Here is a 16,637-nt window from a genome sequence, read left to right as displayed (position 1 = left end):
TCAGGTCATTAAACTTTTTACTTTTGTACTCAACTAGTTAAAACCACTAAAACACAGAGACTCAAAAACTAATTTACCCTTCTCTTTATTACATATCTTAGAACTTGTTTCACAAATTTGAAAATAAGCTACATATTTATTTTCAAAATTGATTTCACAACGTGATCTAGTTATATTTTAATTAATGAGATGAGATTTGTTATATGGTCAAAGTACGGGAGTAGCCTTGAATCTTCATTATTGGCAACATGTTATATTACTGTTGTTTTATTTGTCTAATTATTTGTTTTTTCTAATACGGTTCTATGTGAAACAAGTTTACAAATCTGCCTATGTTTAAATTAAATAATACCAGTTATAATGTTACTTAAAATTATTAGTATCAGAAGAATTAAATTGCTTAAAATTATGTATAATTTATGTAAGTAAAGTTATATATGAAAAATGACATTATTAGAAATTTAGAATAGAATCCTTACATGAATTTCTATATGTAAATAACTATAGGCATAAACTTATATAACCCATATAGAATATCTAAATAAAAAAGTTAGAAACCGGATCGAAGAACTAATGTTTATGTATGCAATGAAGTTAAACCTCAAGATTCATAATAGATGTTGTGTATCAAAATAAATATTGTTTTATAAAAATTAACTTATACGCAATGATGTAGATAGTCTTGATCCAAGAACTAATGCTTATGTGTGCAATGAAATAAGTGTTCTACAAAAGTCAACTTATACACTATGATTTTATAAAAATGGTGTAAGACTCTGCAAATGATTTGGAAAAATAGCATAAGTAATCTTAATCTATACGCAAACTTGGTGAGAAATTAGGTAAGTTGTATTGTTTTTAAACTTGCTTCAGATGCGTAAATTATCCAAAAAGAATATCTTAAAACATGACCTTGATAAATTTAAATTGTGTCTACCCAATAACCGATATTCATCTACGATCACTTTATAATAACGTGGATTATGGTGGGGCGGAGATTTGGGGCATGGGTTGACATGTAGTTTGGGTGGGCTTTACTGGGTTGACCTACATTGAAGACGGTATGGTGGGGCGGGGGTTTGGGGCGGGGCCAGCCCAAACTGCAATATTTAAATTTTTAAAACAAATATAACTTTTTAATAATGTTTTTTAAATAAAGAAAATTACATAAAAAAATTCCTAGTGCTTGTAATATTTTTTCTTTATCTCTTCTCTCGTCTCCAACATTAGTTCCAACTCTTCACCTGATAGGTGATCGATGCGCTGGGCTAGAAATTTCATATCATCTCGTCTTTGTTTCAGGGCATCCCTAGCTTCTTTGTTCTTCCGAATTTCGGCCCTTTGTTGTTGGAATACGTTGAATGTATCTAACTTGCATTGCAATGTCTTCCAACTGATCGTTGTATACTCCCCTGCGCGAGCCCGAACTCCCAACTGAAGGCGATGGCGTGCCCGATCTTGATTTTTGAGCGCGCCTTTTTGCGGCATCTCTTCCGTATTCTGGCCGGTTTGGCGAATCATCCACAAAGTCTTCCAACTCTTGATCTTGTGCATCCGATTGGGCTTGGGACGAGGGTGTCCTTGACCTTTTGGAAGACGTGTTAGTTTCGCTACCACTAGGGATATTCGCCCACTTGGGATGGAACTTACAAATGTCCCAACAATGCATGAAACGGAAGTCGCTCCCCACATTCGTTTTGTATGTAACCAATGCATTTGTCACAAAGTCGGCTTCGGTGAGTTGCCCGCTTATCTCGGTCCACTTTGAGGATAAGCTATCATTTTCACGATAAAGCTCCTTTTTCATTTCTGCATGGAATGCTTTACTGATCGCGTCCCACAAATGGTTTCTATGTTGAGAATTTCCTATTTTAATAAAAACAAAATTTAATATATTACAAAGTTATATAAAAAAACATAAATATTAAAATAAGGGCTACAAAATTTTTAAAAATACCTAAAGTTGGATTTAGAGATTTCTGAACCCAAGCCCTCGCCAATGCAAGTTCTTCTTTAAGGACCCATCGTCGTTGTTTTCGTTTGGCACTTTCAAGTGCTTTCTCGGCCTCGGTCTTTTTCTTGTGACTTCTCTTCTTGATGGGTTTGGATGCGGAAGGACCATTGATGGGGGGTTGAGTTTCAGGGACGGTTTCGGTTTGGGAAAGGTTGATGGACGTTTGTGAAAGGTTGATGGGCGTTTGTGGAATCGGGCTAGGTATAGAAGTCGGTGTGAGGGAAGTTAGTATACACACGATTCGAGAGAAACGATGCGTAACCCGCGATATCGGGCATAGTGGAGTGTATTAAAAATGGAGGAATTGGACGATTGGGTGGTGGGCTAGGATTTTCTTGTAATGCCCACGGGTTGTTCGGGTTAAAACCACGACTATGGGGATTCATTTTTCGTATTGTGATTGGATAAGAATTTTTTTTTTTTTTAAATAAGATAGAGATGATTATAGAAGAGGGGGAGTAGTTGTGGTAAAAAAATGAATAGAAATAAGTAGAGATGATTAGCCACGTGTCAACCCATGCCCCAAACTCCTGCCCCACCATACCCCACGATCTAAGCTGGACGCATTTTTCATTAAGAGTTAATAGCCAAAATGGTCCCTGAGGTTTGCTCACTTTTGCCACTTTAGTCCAAAATCCAAAATTTTTAAATCTGGGTCCCTAAGGTTTGCATTTTGTTGCTATTTTGATCCAAAATCAAATCAGGTCAGATTTTCAAAAAAAAAAAAAAAAAAAACAAAAAAAAAAAACCATGCTATTTTGTCTTTATGCTCAGGGGTATTTTAGTCATTTTACCTCTCTCTCTTGAATAAAAATCCTTCTTCTTTGCAACAAACCACCTGTTCAAGTCTCTCTCTCTCAGTTTTCTCTCTCTCACTAAAACACAACCATCCCCACCACCGCATCATCCCCACCACCAACCCCACCACCGCATCATCCCCACCACCACCCCCACCACCGCATCATCCCCACCACCAACCCCACCACCACTATCCTACTGCCGCCAACACTACCATCCCACTGCCATCATCTCTCTCATCTCTCTCTCTTTAAAACCTTTTACATTGAAGTGCCTCTGCGTGCTGATCTGATGGCGGTTCATACCACTTCTTCAAACCCTAAATCGAAGTGCCAACCATGGAATTAGCGCCTTACAAAGCTTCACTGAAGGGTTCTTCTCTCTCTCCTGTACAACACCACCAAGAGCCACCAAAATCGGAGGTTTCCACCTATCCAAAACCGTCACAGACTCACAATCACCGGACGTTTCACCGCAAAGCTTCACTGAAGGGTTTTTCGATTTCGTTTTCCTCTCAAATGTTACCAAATCTGTGATAATCGATGATGATTTTTGTGAATCGTATGTTGAATGAGTGACCGCAAGCTGCTCTATTGTGACACTCTAGGTTTTTCCGAACGAACACCTTGTAATAGGTTTGTGTATATATATATGTTATTAAATGAAAACGTGATCTTTATTTGCATAATGTGTGTTGTATGTACGTATTATATATATATGTATGTGAGTCGAGACCATGACTCGCAACCACTCGGTTGCGAGTGGGCCACTCGGTCTCGAGTGGGCCTCTCGGGCCGTAACCGGTTTGGGCCGAAACCCTCCCCTTAACCAACTTGACACTTGGTATATAATCCCAACCTTCTCCTCACTTCCCTCATTTGTTACACAAACATATCCACACATACACTTCTCTTCTCTCTCAACTAGAAAACCCCAAACAACATTCCATTCTCCTCCAACTTTCGGTTCAAGCTCAAGAATCTCGGACAAGAAACTCGGTCAAGATCATCACTCGGACACTCCATCTTCTCGGTTCCTTTCCTTTGTTTCGGCTCCTTCTCCTTCTTCTAACCGGTTAGTGTTGTTAATATGTGCATAGGACTTATGTGTGTTGAATGAACTATGAAATGCTTGGTTAGTAGTATTATGCATGATTCTTAGGTTGATTTGTAAAGTTTGAAAATATGTGATAACATGTTTAAAATGGCTAGAAAATGGTAGTTTAAGAGTGTTCATGGCCAACCAATCTATGCTTCATTGTTTCTTGCAATATGAGGTTGTTAAACACAAGATTTCGGCTACAAAGTGTATGTTTTATTTGTTCTTGCATAATAATCTTGTTAGAAATATGTGATTTTCGGTCCAAATGTATGATTATGTTAATGTGAAAACCCTAGAAAACTATGAACTTGTGATGAACTTGTTGAATGTGGTTTGAAGATTTCAAAAAGGGCAAAGTTTGATCTATTTTGATTAATGGTTAGATTAGGAAAAGTGTTAATGGAAACCTTATTGGTTGTTTCCTGATTTGGGCCTGATTTCATAGTACAACTTGGACTGATGTACCTGAATCAACACGTGAACATGAAAGGGACAGCATTACGACTCGCAACCACACAGTTGCGACTCGCAACCACGGCGTGATAACTCGAGATCACACGGTTGCGACTCGCAACCATAGCGTGACAACTCGAAACCACACGATTGCGACTCGAGACTACGACGGTTGCGACTCGCAACCACAGCATGACAACTCGAGACCACGCGGTTGCGACTCGCAACCACAGCGTGATAAGCCGAGACCTCCTGGTTGCGACTCGAGACCATCTGGTTGCGACTGGGCTGTCCACTTTGGTTATTGGGCCATAATGTGTAATATGGGCTACCTGTTAACTGGACTATGTGTTCTGTTTGAATGTGTGAATGTTAGGGCCGGCCCAATAACCCCATGACTGTTTACTTGTATGCGTGTTACGTGCCAGTTATGTGTATAGTTTATACGTGAATGCTTGTACACCAAACCTGACCTATACCGGTAACCATGTTAGGACGTGGTGACCAACGTGTTTGACAAGTAACCTAATCTGCCGAGCAACCCAAGGTGAGTTCACACACTAAAAGCATGCGTCCCGCGGAGGGACACGAACAAACTACCAACTTTGGGAAAAATACTTTTGACCCATTACTCCGGGGGAAAACAGAATGGGTAACTACTATCTCCAGGGGAGATACGTTTGGACATTATTTATAAATCACAACTAGCTATACTAAACGAAACTCTATCACTCTAAGTCCCTGCTTAAAATACCGATTAGTCGCCGGGGGCGAACGGGTTATTAGTTGATAGCGCTATTAGGTTTGACAACCTCACACCGTGACCGGGGGAGATCGGGCGTGAACTAGTAGACCTTGCAACATGGTCAATGACGATAGACATTGACTCGGGGCACGATATTATTCCGTCAACAGTTTCGGTATCTACAGTTTAGTGAGCTTACAGATGGGCTAGCTCCCCACAACGTGATTATAAATGCTTTATCTAAACAACTTAAGTTTTTGGTAAACTAAAACTGGACAACTAGTGAACTCACTCAGCATTATTGTTGACCCCCCTTACTGCATGCTTTGCAGGTAACTAGTGACTCAGGAGCTGCTGCTTGGGGATGTGTAGTGTTCGTCAAAACCCGTGTGTTGGGTTTAACTATCTTGAACTAAGGACTATCTTTAAAACTATTTGGTTTATGCTTCCGCTGTTTTGTTAAACTAATCATCGAACTTAAACTGAAATGTTGCTAACTACTTTGGATAGTAAATACTTCTACTATTAAATCATTGCTCAGTATGATTAGTGGCCGGATCCTGGTCAGTCACGCCTCCAAAGCGGTGGTGTTCCGCATGTGGATTTTGGGGGTGTGACAGATTGGTATCAGAGCCATTGGTTATAGTGAACTTGGTTTTAAAAAGGGGAAAATCTTTTTGGGAAAAACCAGACTATAACCTGTGACTCGCGACGACACTACACTCCAAGTGCAAGGCTCAACACTTTTGACCTCATAGCTCGGACCAGTGTTTACTTGTTTGCTTACCTTGTGTTTCCTGTTTTACTATACGTACTAGTGTGCCTAAATTAGATAGATACACCTCTCTCTTCTATCTTATTCTCGCTACGTTACAACATCACACTCACACTGTGTTTTCTGGTTATGAAGACAATGAGTGGACGCGGAAGAGGAAACATCAACATGACTCAGGCTCAATTCACTAACCTGCTTAACACGGTGGCTGCAGCTTTCGCAGCTCACCCTGGAGGTAAACTCGATATCCTAGGATGTTTAGATCCTACCGCCACATCGCCTTTTATCCCTAAATCTATACGCTTCGCTTCTCACGAACAGGTCAGCATGCACCTGCGCAACCACCCGTGTGTACTTTCAAAACTTTCATGGATTGCAAGCCTCTCCCTTTCAACGGCACTGAGGGTGCCATAGGTCTTCTGCACTGGATTGAGAAAGTTGAAGCTGTCTTTGCTATCTGCGAGTGTCCCCCTGCGAATTGGGTAAAGTTTGCTACTGCTACGCTTGAAGGAAACGCGCTTTCCTGGTGGAAGGCGCAGATTCAGATGTTTGGGTTGGAAACTGCTAATGCTACTGCGTGGGAGGATTTCAAGGACATGATTAAGGAGGAATACTGTCACCGGGATGACATCCACAAACTTGAGAACGAGTACTATGCGCTTAAGATGGTTGGGTCAGAAATTGAAACCTACACCAAGCTGTCCAATGACTATGCTGCTCTTTGCCCAAACATGTCTCGACCCATGTATCGAAGAATCGAGTTGTACGTCAAGGGTTTGGCTCCAGAAATTCGAAGCCATGTAACTTCAGCCAACCTCACTGCCATTCAGCCGATCGTTCGACTTGCTCACAAACTTACTGATCAGGCCGTAGAAGAGGGCAGGTTGCCCAAAAGGATCAGTGCTACTGTCGGGAGTTCTAGTGACAACAAGCGTAAGTGGGAAGGAAATCAAAGCAAGGATGCTAACCCCACTCAGGCCCCAGCACAGCAAAGGAAAACTGAAAACAACAAGGGCACTCAACAACAGGGTGGCTATCGCGATAACCACCCCAAGTGCAACAAGTGCAATCGACATCACAGTGGGCCTTGTGGGAAAAATCAGTGTCAGCGATGTAACAAGATGGGGCATGAGGCCAAGGACTGTAGGAGTCCACGTCCCGTGGGGCAGAACCAGCAGCAACAACATCATGGGAACGCTAAGGGTTGTTTCCAGTGTGGAGCTGAGGGGCACTTTAAGAAGAATTGCCCTGAACTGAACCAGAACCGCAACAACAATCAGGGAGCTGGAAACAACGATCAGAACAACAATGCTGGGAATGGTGCTAGGGGAAGGGCTTTTGTGATTGGAGCTGGCGAAGCGAGGAATGACCCCAATGTCGTGGCGGGTAAGTTCCTACTCGATGATCGTTATGTTTCTGTATTATTTGATTCTGGAGCCGATGCTAGTTATGTGTCCCTACGTATTAGTAAGAAGCTTAAGCGTCCGCTTTCGTTACTAAGTTCTCATCATATCGTCGAGTTAGCTAATGGTAGAAACATCGAGGCCTCACATGTTATCAAAGGCTGCAAACTAGAATTGTCTGGTCAGACGTTTAGCATCGATCTTTTCCCTGTTACTCTTGGAAGCTTCGACGTCGTCATCGGCATGGATTGGTTATCCAAGCATCGCGCTGAGATCCTCTGTCAAGAGAAAGCAGTCCGTATTCCCCGCCGCTCTGGCAAACCTCTTATTGTACAAGGTGGCAAAGGCGGAGAAATCTCCGGCGTTATCTCATTCTTGAAGGCCCAGAAGTGTTTACGAAAAGGGCACACCGCTATCCTAGCACTTGTCACCAACACGCAGGAAAAGGAAAAGAGGATTGAAGATTTTCCAGTAGTGCGTGACTACCCCGAGGTATTTCCTGAGGAACTACCTGGACTCCCTCCCCACCGTCAGGTCGAATTCCAAATCGAGCTAGCTCCCGGAGCAGCACCCATAGCTCGTGCACCGTACCGTCTAGCCCCTGCAGAATTGAAGGAACTCTCTACTCAACTACAGGAACTATTGGATAAAGGGTTTATTCGCCCTAGTTCATCGCCCTGGGGAGCACCGGTACTCTTTGTTAAGAAGAAGGATGGCACGTTCCGAATGTGCATTGACTATCGTGAGCTGAACAAGGTTACCATCAAGAATCGTTACCCTCTCCCGCGAATCGACGACCTATTTGATCAGTTGCAAGGATCGAGCTACTATTCTAAGATTGACCTGCGATCAGGCTATCATCAGCTAAGGGTCCGTAATGAAGACATCTCCAAAACTGCATTCAGAACTCGCTATGGTCACTATGAATTCCTTGTTATGCCCTTTGGAATGACCAACGCGCCTGCGGTATTCATGGATCTCATGAATCGAGTGTGCAAACCTTACCTCGACAAATTTGTGATCGTGTTTATAGACGACATCCTGATCTACTCGAAAAGTCAAGAAGAGCATGAACAGCACCTACGCCTTATCCTCGAACTCCTTCGCAATGAGCAACTGTATGCCAAGTTCTCGAAATGCGACTTCTGGCTTCGAGAAGTCTATTTTCTTGGGCACGTGGTTAACAAGGATGGAATTCACGTCGACCCTGCAAAGATCGACTCTATAAAGAATTGGCCTACCCCTAAGACTCCGACCGAAGTCCGCCAATTCTTGGGACTAGCAGGGTACTATCGAAGATTTATCATGGGATTCTCAAAGATTGCTCAGCCTCTCACGGCTCTTACTCAGAAAGGTATGGTTTATATATGGGGTGAAGCTCAGGAAGCCGCATTTCAGACACTAAAGGATAACCTCCGTAGTGCTCCTATTCTCTCGTTACCTGAAGGAACTGACGACTTTGTGGTTTACTGCGATGCATCCATCCATGGGATCGGTTGTGTGTTAATGCAACGCGACAAAGTTATTGCTTACGCCTCTCGACAACTTAAGACGCACGAAAGGAACTACACTACGCATGACTTGGAACTAGGAGCAGTGATCTTTGCGCTTAAGATATGGAGACATTACCTGTACGGTACCAAGTGCACTATCTACACCGATCACAGGAGTCTCGAGCATATCTTTAAGCAAAAGGAATTAAACATGCGACAACGTCGATGGGTCGAACTCTTGAATGATTATGAATGCGCCATCAAGTACCATCCGGGCAAGGCCAATGTCGTGGCAGACGCCCTCAGCCAAAAAGACACTACGCCCAAGCGCGTGCGAGCATTACAACTTACCATCCAGTCTAATCTCCCTACCCAGATTCGAAATGCTCAGACTGAAGCTCTGAAACCGGAGAACATCAGGGCTGAGTCCCTGCGAGGATCGAGACAACGATTAGAGCAAAAAGAAGACGGCTCCTACTATGTGGCAGGGCGCATTTGGGTCCCACTCTACGGAGATCTACGAGAACTGGTGATAGACGAAGCCCATAAGTCCCGTTATTCAGTACATCCTGGTTCAGATAAGATGTACCACGACTTAAGGACCACTTACTGGTGGCCTGGCATGAAAGCCCACATAGCAGCTTACGTTAGCAAATGTTTGACCTGCGCAAGAGTCAAGACTGAGTATCAGAAACCAGCAGGCCTACTCCAGCAACCCGAAATCCCGAAATGGAAATGGGAGCAAATTTCCATGGATTTTGTTACGGGGCTACCTAGATCACAACGCGGGAATGATACTATTTGGGTGATAGTAGATCGATTGACTAAGTCTGCACACTTTCTGGCCATTAAGGAAACAGACAAGTTTTCTACCTTGGCAGAAATCTATTTAAAGGAAGTAGTCTCCAGGCACGGGGTGCCAACTTCTATTATCTCCGACCGAGACGCTCGTTTTACTTCCGAGTTGTGGCAAGCTATGCACAAATCCTTTGGCTCACGTTTGGACATGAGCACCGCTTACCACCCACAGACGGATGGGCAGTCTGAACGCACCATCCAAACCCTGGAAGACATGCTTAGAGCATGTGTGATCGATTTTGGCAAGAACTGGGAGAAGCATCTACCGCTAGTAGAATTCTCCTACAACAACAGCTACCACACCAGTATTCAGGCGGCACCTTTTGAGGCATTGTACGGTCGTAAATGCCGATCACCTCTCTGCTGGGCAGAAGTCGGTGATAGTCAACTCACAGGCCCAGAACTAGTGGTAGATACAACGGAAAAGATTACCCAGATCAGACAACGCATGGCGGCAGCTCGTGACCGTCAGAAAAGCTACGCTGATAAGCGTAGGAAACCGCTAGAATTCCAGGTCGGGGACCGGGTTCTACTTAAAGTCTCACCCTGGAAGGGTGTGGTTCGTTTCGGTAAACGAGGCAAGCTGAATCCACGATATGTTGGACCATTCGAAATTACCGAGAAAATCGGTAAGGTTGCTTATAGATTGAACCTGCCTGCAGAGCTGAGTGCAGTGCACAATGTTTTTCACGTGTCTAATCTGAAGAAGTGTCTGTCAGATGAAACACTCATAATTCCTTTCAAGGAACTCACTATTGATGAACAGCTACACTTTACTGAGGAACCGATTGAGATCACGGATCGAGAGATCAAAACCCTCAAACGTAGCCAGATACCTCTCGTGCGAGTTCGTTGGAACTCACGACGTGGCCCAGAGTTTACCTAGGAGCGGGAAGACCAGATGAAGTCCAAGTATCCCCAGTTGTTCCCTAATGAAACCCCAAGCACTGAAGCTACAACCGAATTTCGGGACGAAATTCCAAACTAACGGGGGGATGATGTGACACCCCGTTGGAACACGCTAGCTTGGCAGTGGCTGCCTTAACTTTCGGGACGAAAGTTCTTAAAACTTGGGGATAATGTGACACTCTAGGTTTTTCCGAACGAACACCTTGTAATAGGTTTGTGTATATATATATGTTATTAAATGAAAACGTGATCTTTATTTGCATAATGTGTGTTGTATGTACGTATTATATATATATGTATGTGAGTCGAGACCATGACTCGCAACCACTCGGTTGCGAGTGGGCCACTCGGTCTCGAGTGGGCCTCTCGGGCCGTAACCGGTTTGGGCCGAAACCCTCCCCTTAACCAACTTGACACTTGGTATATAATCCCAACCTTCTCCTCACTTCCCTCATTTGTTACACAAACATATCCACACATACACTTCTCTTCTCTCTCAACTAGAAAACCCCAAACAACATTCCATTCTCCTCCAACTTTCGGTTCAAGCTCAAGAATCTCGGACAAGAAACTCGGTCAAGATCATCACTCGGACACTCCATCTTCTCGGTTCCTTTCCTTTGTTTCGGCTCCTTCTCCTTCTTCTAACCGGTTAGTGTTGTTAATATGTGCATAGGACTTATGTGTGTTGAATGAACTATGAAATGCTTGGTTAGTAGTATTATGCATGATTCTTAGGTTGATTTGTAAAGTTTGAAAATATGTGATAACATGTTTAAAATGGCTAGAAAATGGTAGTTTAAGAGTGTTCATGGCCAACCAATCTATGCTTCATTGTTTCTTGCAATATGAGGTTGTTAAACACAAGATTTCGGCTACAAAGTGTATGTTTTACTTGTTCTTGCATAATAATCTTGTTAGAAATATGTGATTTTCGGTCCAAATGTATGATTATGTTAAGGTGAAAACCCTAGAAAACTATCAACTTGTGATGAACTTGTTGAATGTGGTTTGAAGATTTCAAAAAGGGCAAAGTTTGATCTATTTTGATTAATGGTTAGATTAGGAAAAGTGTTAGTGGAAACCTTATTGGTTGTTTCCTGATTTGGGCCTGATTTCATAGTACAACTTGGACTGATGTACCTGAATCAACACGTGAACATGAAAGGGACAGCATTACGACTCGCAACCACACAGTTGCGACTCGCAACCACGGGGTGATAACTCGAGATCACACGGTTGCGACTCGCAACCATAGCGTGACAACTCGAAACCACACGATTGCGACTCGAGACTACGACGGTTGCGACTCGCAACCACAGCATGACAACTCGAGACCACGCGGTTGCGACTCGCAACCACAGCGTGACAAGCCGAGACCTCCTGGTTGCGACTCGAGACCATCTGGTTGCGACTGGGCTGTCCACTTTGGTTATTGGGCCATAATGTGTAATATGGGCTACCTGTTAACTGGACTATGTGTTCTGTTTGAATGTGTGAATGTTAGGGCCGGCCCAATAACCCCATGACTGTTTACTTGTATGCGTGTTACGTGCCAGTTATGTGTATAGTTTATACGTGAATGCTTGTACACCAAACCTGACCTATACCGGTAACCATGTTAGGACGTGGTGACCAACGTGTTTGACAAGTAACCTAATCTGCCGAGCAACCCAAGGTGAGTTCACACACTAAAAGCATGCGTCCCGCGGAGGGACACGAACAAACTACCAACTTTGGGAAAAATACTTTTGACCCATTACTCCGGGGGAAAACAGAATGGGTAACTACTATCTCCAGGGGAGATACGTTTGGACATTATTTATAAATCACAACTAGCTATACTAAACGAAACTCTATCACTCTAAGTCCCTGCTTAAAATACCGATTAGTCGCCGGGGGCGAACGGGTTATTAGTTGATAGCGCTATTAGGTTTGACAACCTCACACCGTGACCGGGGGAGATCGGGCGTGAACTAGTAGACCTTGCAACATGGTCAATGACGATAGACATTGACTCGGGGCACGATATTATTCCGTCAACAGTTTCGGTATCTACAGTTTAGTGAGCTTACAGATGGGGTAGCTCCCCACAACGTGATTATAAATGCTTTATCTAAACAACTTAAGTTTTTGGTAAACTAAAACTGGACAACTAGTGAACTCACTCAGCATTATTGTTGACCCCCCTTACTGCATGCTTTGCAGGTAACTAGTGACTCAGGAGCTGCTGCTTGGGGATGTGTAGTGTTCGTCAAAACCCGCGTGTTGGGTTTAACTATCTTGAACTAAGGACTATCTTTAAAACTATTTGGTTTATGCTTCCGCTGTTTTGTTAAACTAATCATCGAACTTAAACTGAAATGTTGCTAACTACTTTGGATAGTAAATACTTCTACTATTAAATCATTGCTCAGTATGATTAGTGGCCGGATCCTGGTCAGTCACGCCTCCAAAGCGGTGGTGTTCCGCATGTGGATTTTGGGGGTGTGACATCTATCTTTAGTCTGTGGCGATTGTGGTGGAGGAGGTGGTGTTGGTGAAATATGCAGAGATTGATGGGGGGTTTGTGGTTGAGTGAAGAATTGGGTTGATTATGGATATGTACAGCCAGATCAGAACCATTAGCATAAACTTTCATTTTGAAAATCCATCAACTCGAGTTTTCGGCATTCCATTTTTGCATCTCTTTCTTGTTGCCTGTAACTTCTTGTGATTTGGTAGTGACTGTCTCTATATATGTCCAGAGAAAGAAGGAAAATACAAGGAAAGTATAGAGACGACTTTTCGATGATTGGGTGACTTTGTAAGTTTAAATTCTTTTGGATGATCAGTAGATAAAGAGAGAGATAGGGTTTTTTTTAATGAAAATGACAATTTTGCCCCTGAAGAAAATGACAAAATAGCAGGGTTTTTTTTGAAAATCTGACCTGATTTGATTTTTGGACCAAAATGGCAACAAAATGCAAACCTCATGGACCCAGATTTAAAAATTTTGGATTTTGGACTAAAGTGGCAAAACTGAGCAAACCTCAGGGACCATTTTGGCTATTAACTCTTTCATTAATTATAAGAAGAAGTTGGTAATAGAATCTCTTTTATTTGTCTCATAGATTGTGACAAGTTTAGTTCTTTGGATGATTTTGATAATCAAAGTTAGTTTTTATCCATTTTAAGAGAAAAACGTCCGGATAGTTCTTGTGGTTTTGCCTTTTCTCACCTATAGTCCTCAACTTTCTAAAATTACCTGAATAGTCCCCAAGTTTTCATTTTTTGTTCCCGGATAGTCCCTGGGTCTAACTTCAGTTTGTTTTCTCTGTTAAGAAGGTGTGAAATGACAAAAATACCCTTTTTTTAAAAGGCCAAACCATAGGGACTATCCGGGCATCTTCTTCATTTTTATTTATAAAACCCCACCACCACACTTCATCTTCAACCTCCACCCACTATCACCCTCCTCCACCCTCCACCATCACCGCCACCCTCAGAGTTCCCGGAGCCATGACTCCGTCGGTGAGAACATCTGTTCTTTCTTTTCTCTATAATTTCTGAACGGTAAACAAGTTCCACACTCAAAAATTCTTCTTATTTTTTTCCTGTGATTATTGATGATTTGAATCAAAACTGAAAACATAAAAACCGAGTCACCGGAGTTAGACCCGTGCCCATGAAACAAACAAAAATCAAACCTGCACTGAGCTTGTTTCCGCGAGGGCAAGACCGGAGTTCAGAAAAAATACCTAAAATCCTCAATTGTTATATACCTAAATTCCTCAACGCAAAGCTGTAAATAAAATACACTAAATTCAAAACAAAATGTAACCAAATCACTCAAAATCAGAGATCAATAGACCGAATAAAAATTCATCGTTGAATATAATGAAAAATAGATGCAGATTTAGCATAGAAAACAAAATCAAAGATTGAGAACATCACTAATGTTATAAATCGCATGATAAGATCCGTTACCGGTGTATTTCAAGTCAACGGAGTCGTAAGACTTGCTCCTGCATTGAAGCAGCGGCGATAGTTTTCGTTTAAGCGTCTGAGGTCTTAGAGAGAGAGAGAGAGAGTGTGTGTGTTTTTGGGCAAAAGGTGTGAACTTTTTCGTGCAGCTGAGAAAACGAAGGGTTTTCATAATAAACCCATCCTGCATTGAGGAAAAAAAATAAGAAAATTTTTTAGTGTGGAACTTGTTTACCGTTCAGAAATCAAAGAGAAAAGAAAGAACAAATGTTCTTACCGACAGAGTCACGGCTGCCGGAACTCTGAGGGTGGCGGTGATGGTGGAGGGTGGAGGAGGGTGATGGTGGGTGGAGGTTGAAGATGAAGTGTGGTGGTGGGGTTTTATAAATAAAAATGAAGAAGATGCCCGGATAGTCTCTATGGTTTGGCTTTTTAAGAAAAGGGTATTTTTGTCATTTCACACCCTCTTAACAGAAAAAACAAACTGAAGTTAGACCCAGGGACTATCCGGGAACAAAAAATGAGAACTTGGGGACTATTCAGGTAATTTTAGAAAGTTGGGGACTATAGGTGAAAAACGGCGAAACCACAGGGACTATCCGGGCATTTTTCTCCATTTTTAATTATATGAGTTTTTTAAGACCTATTTGTTATAACAATAGTTGTTTGAAAATATATTTTATTTTTATTACAATGAATATATTATTTATTTTATCTTTATTATATTATTACTATTATTATTATTATTACTTTAAACAAACAAACGATTGAACATACACATACATTAAAAAAACACATATTAACATCTCTATCATTTCTCACGCTTCAATGAATAAGGCACTTCTAGTAGTATACGTTTGAAATTCCTTGAGGTACAATCTTAATGACTTGGAATTCAATTTAGGTTTGCTAATTGTTTATATTTGTTTGAATCCATATCATTCACACTACCGTTTGCTAGAGCTAGATACATTGTTATTGGTTGTGACACAACTATCATAGTCACAGTTACAAGAATCTTGATTTAGGTTGGGCTATATATGCATGTTTGTTTATATTTGTTTAAATCATGAGTGATGGGATATTAGTACCTCCCTAATACTTGGGTTTGAGTCTTGGTTTAGTGTTCTTTGTGTAATTTCAATTTGATTGATAGAATCTTAATTTCGGTTTGCATGTGTTTGTGTTGATGACTATCTTTCAATCTTGACTGAAGGGGTATGGTCCCAAATCCCGTACCAGGTTTGGGCGCAAGTGACCAGTACTCGGCTTGTTATCCCAATCAACACAGAACTTGCTTTAGTTCGTGCGGGTACGCGCAAACCCAGTTTGCTTTCCCACTCGGGGAAAGATGAGAAATCTCACCTTGTGTATTAAAATAGATGTTTTCGCCAACATACACGGGATGCGGTGATTTCTACTAAAGATAATAGTAGTTTACTACATTCACTTTCTGTCAAACACATTTCCATGATGCGGTCCTGCGCGGGCGCGCGCAGAGCGGCATACAAATGCGTTGGCCTACATGTGCACAGTTAACCGCACATAGCAGAGCTGTGCGAGACCGCATCCTATTGTCATACAAGTGGATCTGTCACTTTGACTTCCGTGACCAACCAGCAAGTGGTATGCCTGGGCACTGACAACAGCGATTAGTTGACCTCCCATTGCATAGCTACCTAGCCCACTTGCATAAAAGCTGATGGACAGACTGACAACCTCAGCAGGCCACGTGGCAGGTGTTTCTTCGTGCAATCGGTACAGCAGGACATGTGGCAACACCTCCGCGTGCGCCCAACACTCCCGTGACCTGCACTCCTGTCAAGTCTATAAAAAGCTTCAAGTTGTCAGTCGGGTCCTAGGCCCATCAAGCGTCCCATTGGCCCTTCTCCTTCACTCTTCGGCTATAAATACTCACTTCGAACCAGGTTTAAGGTAATGCTAATATGCTCTCTCACAATTACTACTTAAATACTTATCTTGCTTCCAAAGCAAATACTTATTTTCACGCCGGATGGTGGTAACAAGTAGCAACCCCCACCCTATTCTACTTGTTGCGAGTCACGGTGTGTTTCACTGTGCAGGTGCCAGATTATAGGACGACCCAACCATCGATCGAGGA

Source organism: Helianthus annuus, chromosome 13 (genome assembly GCF_002127325.2).
Source record: "Helianthus annuus cultivar XRQ/B chromosome 13, HanXRQr2.0-SUNRISE, whole genome shotgun sequence".
Taxonomy (NCBI): Eukaryota; Viridiplantae; Streptophyta; class Magnoliopsida; order Asterales; family Asteraceae; genus Helianthus; species Helianthus annuus.
Note: the sequence above shows the minus strand (reverse complement) of the source record.